This window comes from Mustelus asterias, chromosome 4 (genome assembly GCF_964213995.1).
Source record: "Mustelus asterias chromosome 4, sMusAst1.hap1.1, whole genome shotgun sequence".
Classification (NCBI taxonomy): Eukaryota; Metazoa; Chordata; class Chondrichthyes; order Carcharhiniformes; family Triakidae; genus Mustelus; species Mustelus asterias.
The window spans coordinates 42,799,646-42,817,562 of record NC_135804.1 but is presented as its reverse complement, the minus strand read 5'-3'; the positions used below and the strand labels follow the sequence as shown (position 1 = coordinate 42,817,562).

Here is a 17,917-nt window from a genome sequence, read left to right as displayed (position 1 = left end):
TGATGGCGAGCAGGGAGGAGGTAAAGGGGCAGGTGTCGCACATTTTACGATTGCGTGGGAAGGTACCGTGGGCAGGGGGGTGAGATGTTGGGTGTGATGGTGGAGTGGACCAGGGTATTCTGTGGAGGGAATGTTCCCTGTGTGAGGGGAGAATATGTTTGGTGGTGTCAAGATGCTGGAGTTGGCGCGAATCATGGAGCACAATCCTTTGAATGTGGAGGCTGGTGGGGTGAAAATTGAGGACCAAGGGCCCTCTCCTGGTTGTGGGAGGGAGGCAATGGGGTGAGAGCAGTGGCGCAGGAGGTGGATTGAGCACAGTTGAGAGCCGTGTCAGCCACAGTGGATGGGAAACCATGATTAAGGAAGACATTGCAGCAGCGTCATTTTGAAAAGTGGCATCATTAGGACAGATGCGATGGAGGCAAAACTGAGAGAATGGGATGGAGTCCATACAGGACGTGGGATGTGAGGAACTGTAGTCACGGTCACTGTGGGAGTCAGTGGGATTTCCAAAGTGATGCTAGCACCAAACACATCTCCTCCTCAATCTCCCTGTCAGCATTCCACAGGGACCATTCCTTCTGGGATACCCTGGTCCACTCCTCCATCATACCCAACACCTCCTCCCCTGCCCATGGTACCTTCCCAGGCTATCGCAGAAAGTGCAATACCTGCCCCTTTACCTCCTCCCCGCTAACCATCCAAGGAGCCAAATACTCTTTTCAGGTGAAGTAGCGCTTCATGTGCACATCCTGTTCCAGTGAAGCCCAATGTAAACTGTGGAACAGCACCTGATCTTCCAATTAGGCACTTCACAGACTTCCGGACTTAACATTGAGTTCAACAATTTCAGAGCATGAGCTTTCTCCTCCACCCCACCCCATTTCCATTTACTTTATTTCATTTACCTTATTTATTTTAAGTTTTCATTTCTTCCATCGTTTCACTTGTCCACATTTTAAAAATCTCACTTTCCATCTTGTTTATTCCCCTCACCCCACTAGGACTCGTCTCAGGTTGTCCTTTGATACTCTGCTTACCTTTGCTCTGCCATTTGCACATTCTGATCTCTTAATGGGCCGCTATCACCACCATTTACATTCCTTTTGTCTTTTTGTTTGTGACATCTCTTCAGTTACACCCCCTTCACCCTAACAGTATAAATCGCATGGTATTTTCTTTGTCATCAGCTCAGACGAAGGGTCATTCATACTCGAAACGTTAACTCTATTCTCTCGCTACAGGTGCTGTCAGACCTGCTAAGATTTTCCAGCATTTTCTGTTTTTGTTTCAGATTCCAGCATCCGCAACAATTTGCTTTTGCCTAATTTGATGGAATAATGTCACTAATAGAATAGTTGTATGGTTGCAATGGAAATTCGCGCAGTGTTGTCACACTGAATCATAGAAACCCTACAGTGCAGAAAGAGGCCATTTGGCCCATCGAGTCTGCACCGGCCACAATCCCACCCAGGCCCTACCCCCATATCCCTACATATTTTACCCGCTAATCCCTCGAACCTATGCATCTAAGGGGTACTTGTACTAAGGGGCAATTTTTGGACTTTGGACACATCTTTGGACTGTGGGAGGAAACTGGAGCACCCGGAGGAAACCCATGCAGACACGAGGAGAATGTGCAAACTCCACACAGACAGTGACCCAAGCCAGGAATCGAACCCAGGTCTTTGGAGTTGTGAAGCAGCAGTGCTAACCACTGTGCTACCGTGCCGCCCAATAAATAACACAAATCATTTCAAGTTTGGAAATATCTTTCCTTATATAGTCTAAATAAGTATGAAAAGTAGACCACATCAATATATCGATCAACAACTTACATTTATGGAGCATCTATAACCTAATACAATGTCCCAAGTCGCTTCACAGGGAGGGTTATAAAATAGAATTTGACCTCATAAAAGGTTAATGGTTTATTTTATTGTTATTCTTTCATGGGATGTGGGAATTACTGGCAAGGCCAGCATTTGATATGACCTTGAAAAGATGTTTAGCCACCTTCTTGAACCATAGCTGTTTTTCTGGTACAGGAACAACCATAGTGTTGCTGGAATGAGTTCCAGGAGTTTGATCCTGTGATGGTGAAGGAATGGTGATGTAATTCCAAGTCAGGCTGATGTGTGATCTGGATGTGGTGGTGTGTGCGTGTATCTGCTGTTCTTGTCTTTCTAAAGAATAAAGTTGCATATTTGGAATGTGCTGTTGAAGGAACTTTGCTTAATTGCTGCAGCGCATCTTTTATATGTTGCACACTGCTGCCATCATACATGGTAGTAGATGGAGTGAACCTTTTAAGTTGGTGAATAGTTTGCTGATCAGTCGGGCCAGTTTGTCTGGGATAGTGGTGAGCTTCCTGAATTTTGTTGGTGCCTCACTCTTCTAGGCAAGTGGAGAGAATCCTGACTTGTGCCTTGTAGATGGTGGACAAGCTTTGCAAGTCAGGAGATGAACAAGAACAAAGAACAATACAGCACAGGAACAGGCCCTTCGGCCCTCCAAGCCCGCGCCGCTCCCTGGTCCAAACTAGACCATTCTTTTGTATCCTTCCATTCCCACTCCATTCATGTGGCCATCCAGATAAGTCTTAAACGTTCCCAGTGTGTCCGCCTCCACCACCTTGCCCGGCAGCTTATTCCAGGCCCCCACCACCCTCTGTGTAAAATACGTCCTTCTGATATCCGTGTTAAACCTCCCCGCCCCCCCCCCCCCCCCCCCTCACCTTGAACCTATGACCCCTCGTGAACGTCACCACCGATCTGGGAAAAAGCTTCCCACCGTTCACCCTATCTATGCCTTTCATAATTTTATACACCTCTATTAGGTCACCCCTCATCCTCCGCCTTTCCAGTGAGAACAACCCCAGTTTACCCAATCTCTCCTCATAACTAAGCCCTTCCATACCAGGCAACATCCTGGTAAACCTCCTCTGCACTCTCTCTAAAGCCTCCATGTCCTTCTGGTAGTGTGGCGCCCAGAACTGGGCGCAGTATTCCAAATGCGGCCGAACCAACGTTCTATACAACTGCAACATCAAACCCCAACTTTTATACTCTATGCCCCGTCCTATAAAGGCAAGCATGCCATATGCCTTCTTCACTACCTTCTCCACCTGTGACATCACCTTCAAGGATCTATGGACTTGCACACCCAGGTCCCTCTGCGTATCTACATCCTTTATGGTTCTGCCATTTATCGTATAGCTCCCCCCAACATTAGTTCTACCAAAATGCATCACTTCGCATTTATCTGGATTGAACTCCATCTGCCACTTCTTTGCCCAAATTTCCAGCCTATCTATATCCTTCTGTAGCCTCTGACAATATTCCTCACTATCTGCAAGGCCAGCCATTTTCGTGTCATCCGCAAACTTACTGATCACCCCACTTACACCTTCTTCCAGATCGTTTATATAAATCACAAACAGCAGAGGTCCCAATACAGAGCCCTGCGGAACACCACTAGTCACAGGCATCCAGCCGGAAAAAGACCCTTCCACTGCCACCCTCTGTCTTCTGTGACCAAGCCAGTTCTCCACCCATCAAGCCACCTCCCCCTTTATCCCATGTGATCCAACTTTTGCACCAGCCTACCATGAGGGACTTTGTCAAACTACTCACCTCTGACCTGCTCTAGTAGCCACAGTATTTGCATAGCTGTTCTTAGTTTAGTTTCTGGTCAATGGTAACACCCAGGATGATGATAGTGGGAGATTCAGCAATGGTGATGACATTGAATGTCAAGGGGAGATGATTACATTTTCTGTTATTGGAAAGAGGCATTGTCTGGCACTTGTGCAGTGTGAATGTTAGCCATCAATTCTCAGCCAAAGCTGAATGTTGGTACAAACTGATTCAGGATCTGTGGAGTTGCCAATGTTGTTGAACAGTGTGCAATCATCAACGATCATCAATAACTGGATTAGAAGCCGGTTTAAGGATCGTCTTGAAGGAAGCGAGAGAAAAGTGCACAAAGAAAGTTCCAGAGTTTACAACATAGGGCCTAGCCTGTTGAAGGTATGCTTTGAACATAAGAACATACCCCACTCTCCTCATACCCCTTGATACCCTTCAAGTCTAGAAAACTGTCTATTTCCTTCTTGAATATATTCAGTGGTTTGGGCTGCATAGCCTTTTGTGGTGGAGAATTCCACCACCCTCTGATCGAATTGCCATTATAGCCACAGGGTGACCAAGACTAGCAACTGAACATTCAATGATTTTCGAAAGGACAGGCAAAAAGGAAAGGGAAGTGGTGTTGCGCTGATAAGGGATGGGATCATTAGTAAGGGAGGATCTCAGAATAGGAAGAACAAAATGTGGAATTTATTTGGGAGGAGTTAAGGTACAGCAAAGGGTAGCAAACATTGGTATCAGTTGTTTATAGGCCACCAAACAGTAGTGGTAACGTAGGGTATGGTATTAATCAGGACATTAGAGAATTATGTAGCATGGGTGATCATGGATGATTTCAATCTGCATATAGAACCATAGAGTAGAATCCCTACAGTGCAGAAAGAGGCCATTCGGCCCATTGAGTTTGCACTAACTCTGCAAAAGAGCATCCCAACCAGGCCCAACCCTCCACCCTATCCCCATGCCCCGTGCATTTACCATGGTTAGTCCACTTATCCTGCACATCTCTGGACATTAAAGGGCAATTTAACACGGTCAATCCACCCAACCTACACATCTTTGGACTGTGGGAGGAAACCAGAGCACCCGGATGAATCATGTGCAGGCATCGGGGAGAATGTGCAAACTAATGGATCTAATGAGCACTAATGTTGTGGATGACAAATTTCTGGAGTGTTTTAGGGATGGTTTTCTCGAGCAGTATTTTGAGGAACCAACTAGGGAAAATGCTATATTAGATCTAGTATTATGTAATGAGAAAGAGCTAATTAATAATCTTGTTGTAAAAGAACCTTTAGGGATGAATGACCGTAATATAGTTTTACACTGAAAGTGAGATAGTTCAATCTGAAGTTAGGGTGTTAAATTTGAACAAAGGAAATTATGAAGGGCATATGAACTAAGAGGGATTGAGAAAATACATTAGAAGGTATGATAGTATACAGGCAATGGATAGTCTTTAAAGGATTATTACATAGTTTACAGCAATTATACATTCCTTTAAGGCACAAAAGCCCCCCAAAAATTAACTGTGGCTAATAAAGGAAGTTAAGGATTGTATAAGATTAAAAGAAAAGGCGTATAAAGTTGCCAGAAACAATAGTAAACCTCAGAACTGGGAGCAAAAGAGGACCAAGAAACTGATTTAAAAAAGGGAGAATAGAATATGAATGTAAAGTAGCAAAAGGCAAAAACAGACTGTAAAAGCTGTATATAAAAAAAAGTTCAACCAAGACAAATGATGGTCCATTACAGGACACATAAAGAACAAAGAAAATTGCAGCACAGGAACAGGCCCTTCAGCCCTCCAAGCCTGCACTGATCATGCTGCTCGACTGAACTAAAACCCCCTACCCTTCTGGGGACCATAACCCTCTATTCCCATCCTATTCATCTATTTGTCAAGACACCCCTTGAAAGTGATTATCATATCTGCTTCCTCTACCTCCCACGGCAGCAAGTTCCAGGCACCCACCAGCCTCTATGTAAAATAAAATTCGCCTCGTACATCTCCTTTAAACCTTGTTCCTCGCACCTTAAACCTATACCCCTAGTAATTGACTCTTCCACCCTAGGAAAAAGCTTCTGACTATCCACTCTGTCCATGCCCCTCATAATCTTGTAGACTTCTATCAGGTCGCCCCTTCAACCTCCGTCGTCCCAGTGAGAACAAACCAAGTTTCTCCAACCTCTCCTCATACCTAATGTCCTCCATACCAGGCAACATCCTGGTAAATCTTTTCTGTACCCTCTCCAAAGCCTGCACATCCTTCTGGTACTATGGTGACCAGAATTGAACACTATATTCCAAGTGCGGCCTAACTAAGGTTCTATAAAGCTGCAACATGACTTGCCAATTTTTAAACTCAATGCCCTGGTCGATGAAGGCAAGCATACCGTATGCCTTCTTGACTACTTTCTCCACCAGTAGTGCCACTTTCGGTGACCTGAGTACCTGTCCACCCAGATCCCCTGCCTATCAGTACTCTTAAGGGTTCTGCCATTTACTGTATATTTCCTATCTTTATTAGACCTTCCAAAAGGCATTACCTCACATTTGTCTGGATTAAACTCCATCTGCCATCTCTCTGCCCAAGTCTCTGACCGATCTGTATCCTCTGACGGTCCTCATCGCTATCCGCAATTCCACCAACCTATGTGACGTCCACAAACTTACGAATCAAACCAGTCACATTTTCCTTCAAATCATTTATATATGTTACAGCAAAGGTCCCAGTACTGATCCCTGAGGAACGCCACAAGTAAGAAGTTTAACAACACCAGGTTAAAGTCCAACAGGTTTATTTGGTAGCAAAAGCCACACAAGCTTTCGAGGCTCTAAGCCCCTTCTTCAGGTGAGTGGGAATTCTGTTCACAAACAGAATTTATAAAGACACAGACTCAATTTACATGAATAATGGTTGGAATGCGAATACTTACAACTAATCCAGTCTTTAAGAAACAAAACAATGGGAGTGGAGAGAGCATCAAGACAGGCTAAAAAGATGTGTATTGTCTCCAGACAAGACAGCCAGTGAAACTCTGCAGGTCCACGCAACTGTGGGAGTTACAAATAGTGTGACATGAACCCAATATCCCGGTTGAGGCCGTCCTTGTGTGTGCGGAACTTGGCTATCAGTTTCTGCTCAGCGACTCTGCGCTGTCATGTGTCGCGAAGGCCGCCTTGGAGAACGCTTACCCGAATATCAGAGGCCGAATGCCCGTGACCGCTGAAGTGCTCCCCAACAGGAAGAGAACAGTCTTGCCTGGTGATTGTCGAGCGGTGTTCATTCATCCGTTGTCGCAGCGTCTGCATAGTTTCCCCAATGTACCATGCCTCGGGACATGGTACATTGGGGAAACTATGCAGACGCTGCGACAACGGATGAATGAACACCGCTCGACAATCACCAGGCAAGACTGTTCTCTTCCTGTTGGGGAGCACTTCAGCGGTCACGGGCATTCGGCCTCTGATATTCGGGTAAGCGTTCTCCAAGGCGGCCTTCGCGACACACGACAGCGCAGAGTCGCTGAGCAGAAACTGATAGCCAAGTTCCGCACACACAAGGACGGCCTCAACCGGGATATTGGGTTCATGTCACAATATTTGTAACTCCCACAGTTGCGTGGACCTGCAGAGTTTCACTGGCTGTCTTGTCTGGAGACAATACACATCTTTTTAGCCTGTCTTGATGCTCTCTCCACTCCCATTGTTTTGTTTCTTAAAGACTGGATTAGTTGTAAGTATTCGCATTCCAACCATTATTCATGTAAATTGAGTCTGTGTCTTTATAAATTCTGTTTGTGAACAGAATTCCCACTCACCTGAAGAAGGGGCTTAGAGCCTCGAAAGCTTGTGTGGCTTTTGCTACCAAATAAACCTGTTGGACTTTAACCTGGTGTTGTTAAACTTCTTACTGTGTTTACCCCAGTCCAACGCCGGCATCTCCACATCATGAACGCCACAAGTCACAGTCCTCCATTCAGAAATGCACTCTTCCACTGCCACCCTCTGTCTTCTATGACTGAGCATGTTGTACCCATTACTTTCCACATACCGGAGTGTAAATTCTACTTAGCCGAGCTGACCTGCCATATGACAACTTTAAAAACTATTAACGACAATTAAAATAAATGGAATAATTTATTAGTTACTCACCAATCAGTGTTCCCCTGTTCACTCCACTCACTCATGTCGGTAATTTTTAGTTCATTGCTTAAACTAAAGAAAACAAACTAGACTTTAGAAAGCAATAAACCCTTAAAACATCATTAGCCTGTTATTTGAAATGTTAAGTATATGAAACATCCCAGCCGGAATTCTCCAGCCGTTCACATCCTGCCATCGCTGCCAAATCTCTGTTCACTGTAGTGGGACCGGAGAATCCCAGCTGTGGACATGGTCGGAGAATCCAGCTGTGGCCATGGTTGGAGAATCCGGCTCCCTATGTCAATTATAGAGCCTTCTTTATGAATGCCCATTGGGTTATTTTCTGCCTGATTTATTAAGTCATTGTTTTTCTTTGTTCTAACTGATTATTTTCTACATCCATTAAGTTAATCATTTTGAACTATTTACCCTTAAATAATTTTATCACGTAACTAACTGATCAAATATTCCATAATAATTAACAAAAAGGACATTCTTACACCCTGTGCAAAATCAAAGCATTGACCTTGGCAAACCCTCATCACAAAGACCAAATGACTAACAGCGACAAAGAGAAAATAATATATGCATGAGTGATGAGAAGAACTTGTGTTTATATGGCAGTATTTATAACCTTAGGATGTCCAAAGCACAGTATTGTCAATAAAATACTTCTGAAGTGTTGGCACTTTGATAAAGAAATGCAGCAGCTAATTTGTGCACAAGACCCCACAAACATAAATAAAGTAAATGACCAGATCATGTGTTTTAGGTGCTGATTGAGACACAGAATTCTCCTGCTCTTTAAGTAATGCTATGGCATCTTCCTACATGTATGAGAAGGGTGAAATTGAACACCCTCAGCATGGTTGTTCAGAGTGTACAAAAGCCTATATTAAAGGATTGACAATTTCTCAGAGGATTGTAGACTGGGAGGAGTTACAGCAACAGAATCAGATGAGGCCATGAAGGTATTAGCATACCATGATGAGGATTTTAAGTTTGAGGCATTGGTGGACCAGGGAATCAATGGAGGTCAGCAAGTCTCCATTTCTGCAACAACATTAAAAAGATCCTAATCAAAGACATAAATGATATCCTTTGTGATTGCGACCATGGTGCTCTATATATATATATATCCCTATACATTTGACTATTCTGCAACCTTTATTTCATTGTTTGATCTGTTCCTCAGTTCCTTCATCACAATACACTTGAACATCTGAGCGAAAAGGTGCCTGTTTACTTCTATTGGCTATTTAAAAGTCTTAGATTTGTAATTAACTCCAATTAATTATGAAGAATGAACTTAACTGATTGCCATGTTTGACTATGGCGTAGCCAACTGTAATTAAACGTATTCCTGGAGGTTTCATCACATGACCTACCACACACTCCAGCCATTCTTCGGCCAACACATCCATCATTGTGATGCACTGCCTTCCTATGCCAAGACTTATTACCCAATTAAATGATGCTCGACTATCAGCCAGACAGTCTTTTTTCCATTTTTAATATTTTTTATATCTGATAAAGAGAAATGTTCAAAGAAAATTTAAGAAAAAAAATAATTTTTCATGTTCCAGTATTTTTCTCCAGAATTGAACACTGCAATGATCTGGAGGTTGATCTCCAATTCTTGGAGAATCCACTTCCAATCCTGGAGGGTTGGCAACCCTAGTTTAATAAGTACTTTCTTGCCATCAGGGCCTTTCCATTCCTTATGACTTGAATTGAAGTCTGTCACCGATGGTCTTATATAATGCCTGAATTTTCTCAGACTTCAACTTTGATGAAAACCTGTTCTGCTGCATGTTAAACATTCAAATTTGCAGGAAAAAATGAATTAATTGTACTATCTTCTAGCACAGAAGGACTGTCACTCAGATCAGGAAAGTGATTTGGGATGTTGTCCATAAACCAATTGATAGGGACTATCCCCTCCAACCATCTGAAGTGAATTCTTTGCATGAACATAAGAACTAGGTGCAGGAGTGGGCAATTTAGCCCCTCGAACCTGCTCCGCCATTTAATATGATCATGGCTGATCTCATCTTGCCTTCAACTCCACTTTTCTGCCCATTTTCCATAGCCTTTCAAACCCTTACCAATTTGAAATCTGTTCACCTCTTCCTTAAATGTACTCAATCTCCTGGCATCCACCATGCTCTGGGGTAGTGAATTCAACAGACTCACAACCCTATTAGTGAAGTAATTTCTCTTCGACTCTGTTTTAAATCTCCCACCCCTTATCCTATAACTATAACCTCTTGTTCTAGGTTGTCCTACAAGAGGAAACATCCTCTCCATGTCTACTTTTCAATTCCCCTTTTCACTTTGAACCACCAATAGCCAGTGTAATTAACAACTTGCAGTCAAATTGATTAGCTAAAATGTTATGGAGCATTTCATTTATAACCACACGATTCCTTTCCCAAAGTCCATTACTTAAAGGACTTGCACCTGCAGTATTCATGGCCTTGATGTTCATATTTTCACACATGTCTCTGGACACATCATTGACAAAATCTAATTTTCAGTCAAAAGCTTCACTGTCCCAAGCCTGGCACTTATCCATTTCTCCATGATTATGCCGATTATAACCCCCTGTCCTTCCTATGTAGAACATAGATAGAACATAGAACATTACAGCGCAGAACAGGCCCTTCGGCCCACGATGTTGCACCGACCAGTTAAAAAAAACAAACTGTGACCCTCCAACCTAAACCAATTTCTTTTCGTCCATGAACCTATCTACGGATCTCTTAAACGCCCCCAAACTAGGCGCATTTACTACTGATGCTGGCAGGGCATTCCAATCCCTCACCACCCTCTGGGTAAAGAACCTACCCCTGACATCGGTTCTATAACTACCCCCCCTCAATTTAAAGCCATGCCCCCTCGTGCTGGATTTCTCCATCAGAGGAAAAAGGCTATCACTATCCACCCTATCTAAACCTCTAATCATCTTATATGTTTCAATAAGATCCCCTCTTAGCCGCCGCCTTTCCAGCGAAAACAATCCCAAATCCCTCAGCCTCTCCTCATAGGATCTCCCCTCCATACCAGGCAACATCCTGGTAAACCTCCTCTGCACCCTCTCCAAAGCCTCCACATCCTTCCTGTAATGTGGGGACCAGAACTGCACACAGTACTCCAAGTGCGGCCGCACCAGAGTTGTGTACAGTTGCAACATAACGCTACGACTCCTAAATTCAATCCCCCTACCAATAAACGCCAAGACACCATATGCCTTCTTAACAACCTTATCTACTTGATTCCCAACTTTCAGGGATCTATGCACACATACACCTAGATCCCTCTGCTCCTCCACACTATTCAAAGTCCTCCCGTTAGCCCTATACTCAACACATCTGTTATTCCTACCAAAGTGAATTACCTCACACTTCTCCGCATTAAACTCCATCCGCCACCTCTCGGCCCAACTTTGCAACCTGTCTAAGTCTTCCTGCAAACTACGACACCCTTCCTCACTGTCTACCACACCACCGACTTTGGTGTCATCAGCAAATTTGCTAATCCACCCAACTATACCCTCATCCAGATCATTAATAAATATTACAAACAGCAGTGGCCCCAAAACAGATCCCTGAGGTACACCACTTGTAACCGCACTCCATGATGAATATTTACTATCAACCACCACCCTCTGTTTCCTATCCGCTAGCCAATTCCTGATCCAATTTCCTAGATCACCCCCAATCCCATACATCTGCATTTTCTGCAGAAGCCTACCATGGTGAACCTTATCAAACGCCTTACTAAAATCCATATATACCACGTCCACTGCCTTGCCCCCATCCACCTCCTTGGTCACTTTCTCAAAAAACTCAATAAGGTTAGTAAGGCACGACCTACCTGCCACAAAACCATGCTGACTATCACCTATCAATTCATTACTCTCCAAATAACTATAAATCCTATCCCTTATAATTTTTTCCAACATCTTGCCGACAACAGAAGTGAGACTCACCGGTCTATAATTCCCGGGGAAGTCTCTGTTCCCCTTCTTAAACAATGGGACAACATTCGCTAACCTCCAATCTTCTGGTACTATACCAGAGGCCAACGACGACCTGAAGATCAGAGCCAGAGGCTCTGCAATCACTTCTCTTGCCTCCCAGAGAATCCTTGGATAAATCCCATCCGGACCAGGGGATTTATCTATTTTCAGACCCTCCAGAATATCCTGCACATCCTCCTTATCAACTGTAATACTGTCTATTCTACTCCCTTGCAACCCAGTGTCCTCCTCAGCTATATTCATGTCCCCTTGCGTGAACACCGAAGAGAAATATTGGTTCAATGCTTCACCAATCTCCTCCGGTTCCACACATAACTTCCCTCTGCCATCTATAACTGGCCCTAAACTTGCCCTAACCAACCTTCTGTTCTTGACATACCTATAGAACGCCTTAGGATTCAGAAAGACCTGGTTGCCAGCTCTGTAAAATGTAGAATGAAAATATTTCTGTTTCTATTACATAATTTTAGATCCATGGCACCAATCTTGCTAAAGTTGCTGCCAGTGGAAGGCTGACAGTAAGGCCCAGCAGCATCCTGCATAAGCTTTTAAAGATTCTCAATTCCCACTGATCTGTTGACCCACCACACCTGCATCTTTTACCAAAATTTTAACCTTTGACAAGTACCATGAGCAAATTGTCTTTGTAACTCTAAGACAATTTTTTCCCCTGTTTAATTCTTAGCAATAGACACCATAAATGTCCACATCCTGATGAGAACCATCCCGTTTCGTTAAGGGGTAGTGCCTAGGTAGGGCCAGCTTGATGCCTAGATAGTGCCAGCTTTTTGTCAGGGTAGTGCCACGGGGGCTGCCAGGGGTTGCACCTGGATGAACTAGTTTGCTCACTCTGTGCTGGAACGACCTTTAAAAATGGTGCCCCAGATCATTGAAAGTAACAAGTTGATGGTAGGGTGGACGAATCAGTGGCTACCCCACCAGCGATACCCCTGACAAGTGCTGCACTGTATGACAGAGAAAGCCACTATTGCTGTTGGTGGCTTCAATGCCGCTTTTCCCACTCAACATCAGCCTTTACCAATACTGGGGAAAACCCTGGCCTAAAAAACAAACAGGAACGCCAGAGGGAAGGTGGTTAAAATGGGTGCATTGCAGTCAAACCAAGTACCAAAAAGAGGAATAGAGACAAATACAAAGACTGTATTAAGAGAACAAAAAGACAAAGTTAAGAAAAATGTGAAAGAAATTAAAATTTGATAGTTTTAAATTTGTAAAGATAATTCACAACATGCAGGAATTAGAATTAGCATGTTGAATTATTCCCATTATGGGCTCCAAAAATTTGATTGTCTTGCATTAACAATTATCATGTTGATAAAAACATACTTACACTCTGAATTACCAAACTAAACTTTCAATGGGGAATTTATTGGATAATTAATGTGCAAATAAAAAATAACAGGTGACTAAGGGAGAGATGCCATTTCTGCAAAGCAAAGTGAAAATTGACCAGCAAGTCCTGGAGTCACAATTCCTGGTATATCTCTTAATCCCCTGAGTTTGCTGGCTGCTTTGCACATTAATAATGGCCAGATTTCTTCAATATACTGTTATTTCTTCAGCAACATCCAGCCCAATAGCATTAATTGAGTATATAAATTCATAGCATATACACATTATTGTTTTAATTATACTTTTGCTTTTTGCATCTGTGTTTTCTGGTGATGTTAGTGCCTTTTTATACACACACTCTATAACCAAGCTCCATTGCCTATAGTTTTGTAGATTAACATTGATTTTATATCTTGTGATTGAAAATAGGTATTTTCAACCTATTGGTTGCCATTTCTGTTACCAGATGGGCTATATGAAGTATTCTTGCCTTATCCTCCTAATTTATGGCCATTCAGCTAGTAATCTGCATTTTTATTTTCCACCAATGTGGATAACCTCCCATTTATTCAAATTATACTGCACCTGCCATTCATTTACCCATTCACTCAACTTGTCGAAATCACACTGAAGGCAGATCTCTGCATCTTCCTACAGCTCACCCTCCTAGCCAGCTTTGTGTCATTTGCAAATTTGGAGGTATTACATTTAGTTCCCTCATCTAAATCATTAATATATATAGTGAATAACTGGGATCTCAATTCTGATCCCTGCAGCCACTAGTCACTGGTTGCCATTTGGAAAAAAAGACCCACTTATACTTACTCTTTGTTTCCTGTCTGCCAACCAATTTTCTGTCCATTTCAATACTCTATCCCCAACCCCATGCACTTTAATTTTACATGCTAATCTTTACGTGGGACTTTGGTCGAAAGCTCTCTGAAAGTCCAAATAAACCACATCTACAGGTTCCTCCTCATCAACTCTACTCGTTACATTCTTGAAAACCTCCAATAGATTTGTCGAGCATGATTTCTCTTTCATAATTCAATGCTGTCTCTGTTCGATCCTGTCACTGTTCTCCAAGTGTTTTGCTATAAAATCTTTGATAATGGATTCTAGAATTTTTTCCAATACCACCTTTACGCTTACTGGCCTAGTATTCCCTAGTTGCAGAATGTAATAAAAAAGGCAAATGGGATGTTGGTGTTTATTGCAAAAGGACTGGAGTATAAAAGTAGAGAAGTGTTGTTGCAATTGTATAGGGCGTTGGTGAGACCACATCCAGAGCATTCTGTCCAGTTTTGGCCTCCTTATTTGAGGAAGGATGTGGTGGCATTGGAGGCAGTTCAAAGGAAGTTCACCAGATTGATTCCAGGGATGAAGTGGTTAACGTATGAGGAGAGATTAAACAGTTTGGGCTTGTACTCACTGAAGTTTAGAAGGATGAGCGGGGATCTGATCGAGGTATATAAAACTTTAAAAGAGATTGATAAATAAATGTGGACCAAATGTTTCCTCTTACGGGGCAATACAGAACAAGAAGTCACAGGTATAGGTTGAGAGGTGATAGATTTAAAACAGATGTGGAGAAACTACTTCTCACAGAGGGTGGTGAACATAGAACATAGAACAGTACAGCACAGAACAGGCCCTTCGGCCCACGATGTTGTGCCGAGCTTTATCTGAAACCAAGATCAAGCTATCCCACTCCCTATCATCCTGGTGTGCTCCATGTGCCTATCCAATAACCGCTTAAATGTTTCTAAAGTGTCTGACTCCACTATCACTGCAGGCAGTCCATTCCACACCCCAACCACTCTCTGCGTAAAGAACCTACCTCTGATATCCGTCCTGTATCTCCCACCACGAACCCTATAGTTATGCCCCCTTGTAATCGCTCCATCCACCCGAGGAAATAGTCTTTGAACGTTCACTCTATCTATCCCCTTCATCATTTTATACACCTCTATTAAGTCTCCCCTCAGCCTCCTCCGCTCCAGAGAGAACAGCCCTAGCTCCCTCAACCTTTCCTCATATGACCTACCCTCCAAACCAGGCAGCATCCTGGTAAATCTCCTCTGCACTCCTTCCAGCGCTTCCACATCCTTCCTATAGTGAGGTGACCAGAACTGCACACAATATTCCAAATGTGGTCTCACCAAGGTCCTGTACAGTTGCAGCATAACCCCACGGCTCTTAAACTCCAACCCCCTGTTAATAAAAGCTAACACACTATAGGCCTTCTTCACAGCTCTATCCACTTGACTGGCAACCTTTAGAGATCTGTGGATATGGACCCCAAGATCTCTCTGTTCCTCCACAGTCTTCAGAACCCTACCTTTGACCCTGTAATCCACATTTAAATTTGTCCTACCAAAATGAATCACCTCACATTTATCAGGGTTAAACTCCATTTGCCATTTTTCAGCCCAGCTTTGCATCCTATCTATGTCTCTTTGCAGCCTACAACAGCCCTCCACCTCATCCACTACTCCACCAATCTTGGTGTCATCAGCAAATTTACTGATCCACCCTTCAGCCCCCTCCTCTAAGTCATTAATAAAAATCACAAAGAGCAGAGGACCAAGCACTGATCCCTGCGGCACACCGCTAGCAACCTGCCTCCAATCCGAAAATTTTCCATCGACCACCACCCTCTGTCTTCGGTCAGCCAGCCAGTTACCTATCCAATCGGCCAACTTTCCCTCTATCCCACACCTCCTCACTTTCATCATAAGCCGACCATGGGGGACCTTATCAAACGCCTTACTAAAATCCATGTATATGACATCAACTGCCCTACCTTCATCAACACACTTAGTTACCTCCTCAAAAAATTCTATCAAATTTGTGAGGCACGACTTGCCCTTCACGAATCCGTGCTGACTATCTCGGATTAATCCGCATCTTTCTAAATGGTCGTAAATCCCATCCCTAAGGACCCTTTCCATCAATTTACCAACCACCGAAGTAAGACTAACCGGTCTATAATTACCAGGGTCATTTCTATTCCCTTTCTTAAACAGAGGAACAACATTCGCCATTCTCCAGTCCTCTGGCACCATCCCCGTGGACAGCGAGGACCCAAGGATCAACGCCAAAGGCTCTGCAATCTCATCCCTTGCCTCCCAAAGAATCCTAGGATACATTTCATCAGGCCCAGGGGACTTATCGACCTTCAGTTTATTCAAAACTGCCAAGACATCCTCCCTCCGAACATCTATTTCCTCCAGCCTATTAGCCTGTAACACCTTCTCTTCCTCAAAAACATGGCCCCTCTCCTTGGTGAACACTGAAGAAAAGTATTCATTCATCACCTCGCCTATCTCTACTGACTCCATACACAAGTTCCCACTACTGTCCTTGACCGGCCCTAACCTCACCCTGGTCATTCTTTTATTCCCCACATAAGAATAAAATGCCTTGGGGTTTTCCTTGATCCGACCCGCCAAGGACTTCTCATGTCCCCTCCTAGCTCTCCTAAGCCCCTTTTTCAGCTCATTCCTTGCTAACTTGTAACCCTCAATCAAGCCATCTGAACCTTGTTTCCTCATCCCTACATAAGCTTCCCTCTTCCTTTTCACAAGACATTCCACCTCTTTTGTGAACCATGGTTCCCTCACTCGGCCATTTCCTCCCTGCCTGACAGGAACATACCTATCAAGGACATCCAGTATTTGTTCCTTGAAAAAATTCCACTTTTCATTAGTTCCTTTCTCTGACAGTTTCTGTTCCCAACTTATGCCCCCTAATTCTTGCCTAATCGCATCATAATTACCCCTCCCCCAATTGTAAACCTTGCCCTGCCGTACGGCCCTATCCCTCTCCATTGCAATAACAAAAGACACCGAATTGTGGTCACTATCTCCAAATTGCTCTCCCACAACCAAATCTAACACTTGGCCCGGTTCATTTCCCAGTACCAAATCCAATGTGGCCTCACCTCTAGTCGGCCCATCCACATATTGTGTCAGGAAACCCTCCCGCACACACTGCACAAAAACTGCCCCATCCAAACTATTTGACCTACAAAGGTTCCAATCAATATTTGGAAAGTTAAAGTCCCCCATGACAACTACCCTGTGACCCCCACACATATCCATAATCTGCTTAGCAATTTCTTCCTCCACATCTCTATTACTATTTGGGGGCCTATAGTAAACTCCTAGCAACGTGACCGCTCCTTTCCTATTTCTAACTTCAGCCCATATTACCTCAGTGTGCAGATCCCCCACGAAGTGCCTTTCCGCAGCCGTTAAACTATCCTTGATTAACAATGCCACTCCTCCACCTCTTTTACCAGCTTCCCTACACTTAGTGAAACATCTATACCCCGGAACGTCCAACAACCATTCCTGTCCTTGTTCTACCCACGTCTCCGTAATGGCCACAACATCGTAGTCCCAAGTACCAATCCACGCCCCAAGTTCATCTACCTTGTTCCGGATGCTCCTTGCATTGAAGTAGACACACTTCAACCCACCTTCCTGTCTACCAGTACCCACCCTTGACCCTGATACCTTCCCCAATACCTCACCACCCTCACTGACTTCTGGACTACAACTCCCTTTCCCACTCCCCTGACAAATTAGTTTAAACCCCCCTGAAGAGCCGTAACAAATTTCCCTCCGAGGATATTGGTGCCCCTCTGGTTCAGGTGCACCCCGTCCTGTTTGTACAGGTCCCACCTTCCCCAGAACGTGTTCCAATTATCCA

The 17,917-nt window shown here is 43.8% G+C and overlaps 1 protein-coding gene across 1 annotated transcript in view; it reads left to right on the top strand.

Moving 5' to 3' along the window:
* rpgrip1l (RPGRIP1 like) overlaps window positions 1-17,917 on the top strand; it is a 213,131-nt gene that overhangs the window by 1,460 nt on the left and 193,754 nt on the right. The window lies entirely within an intron of this gene.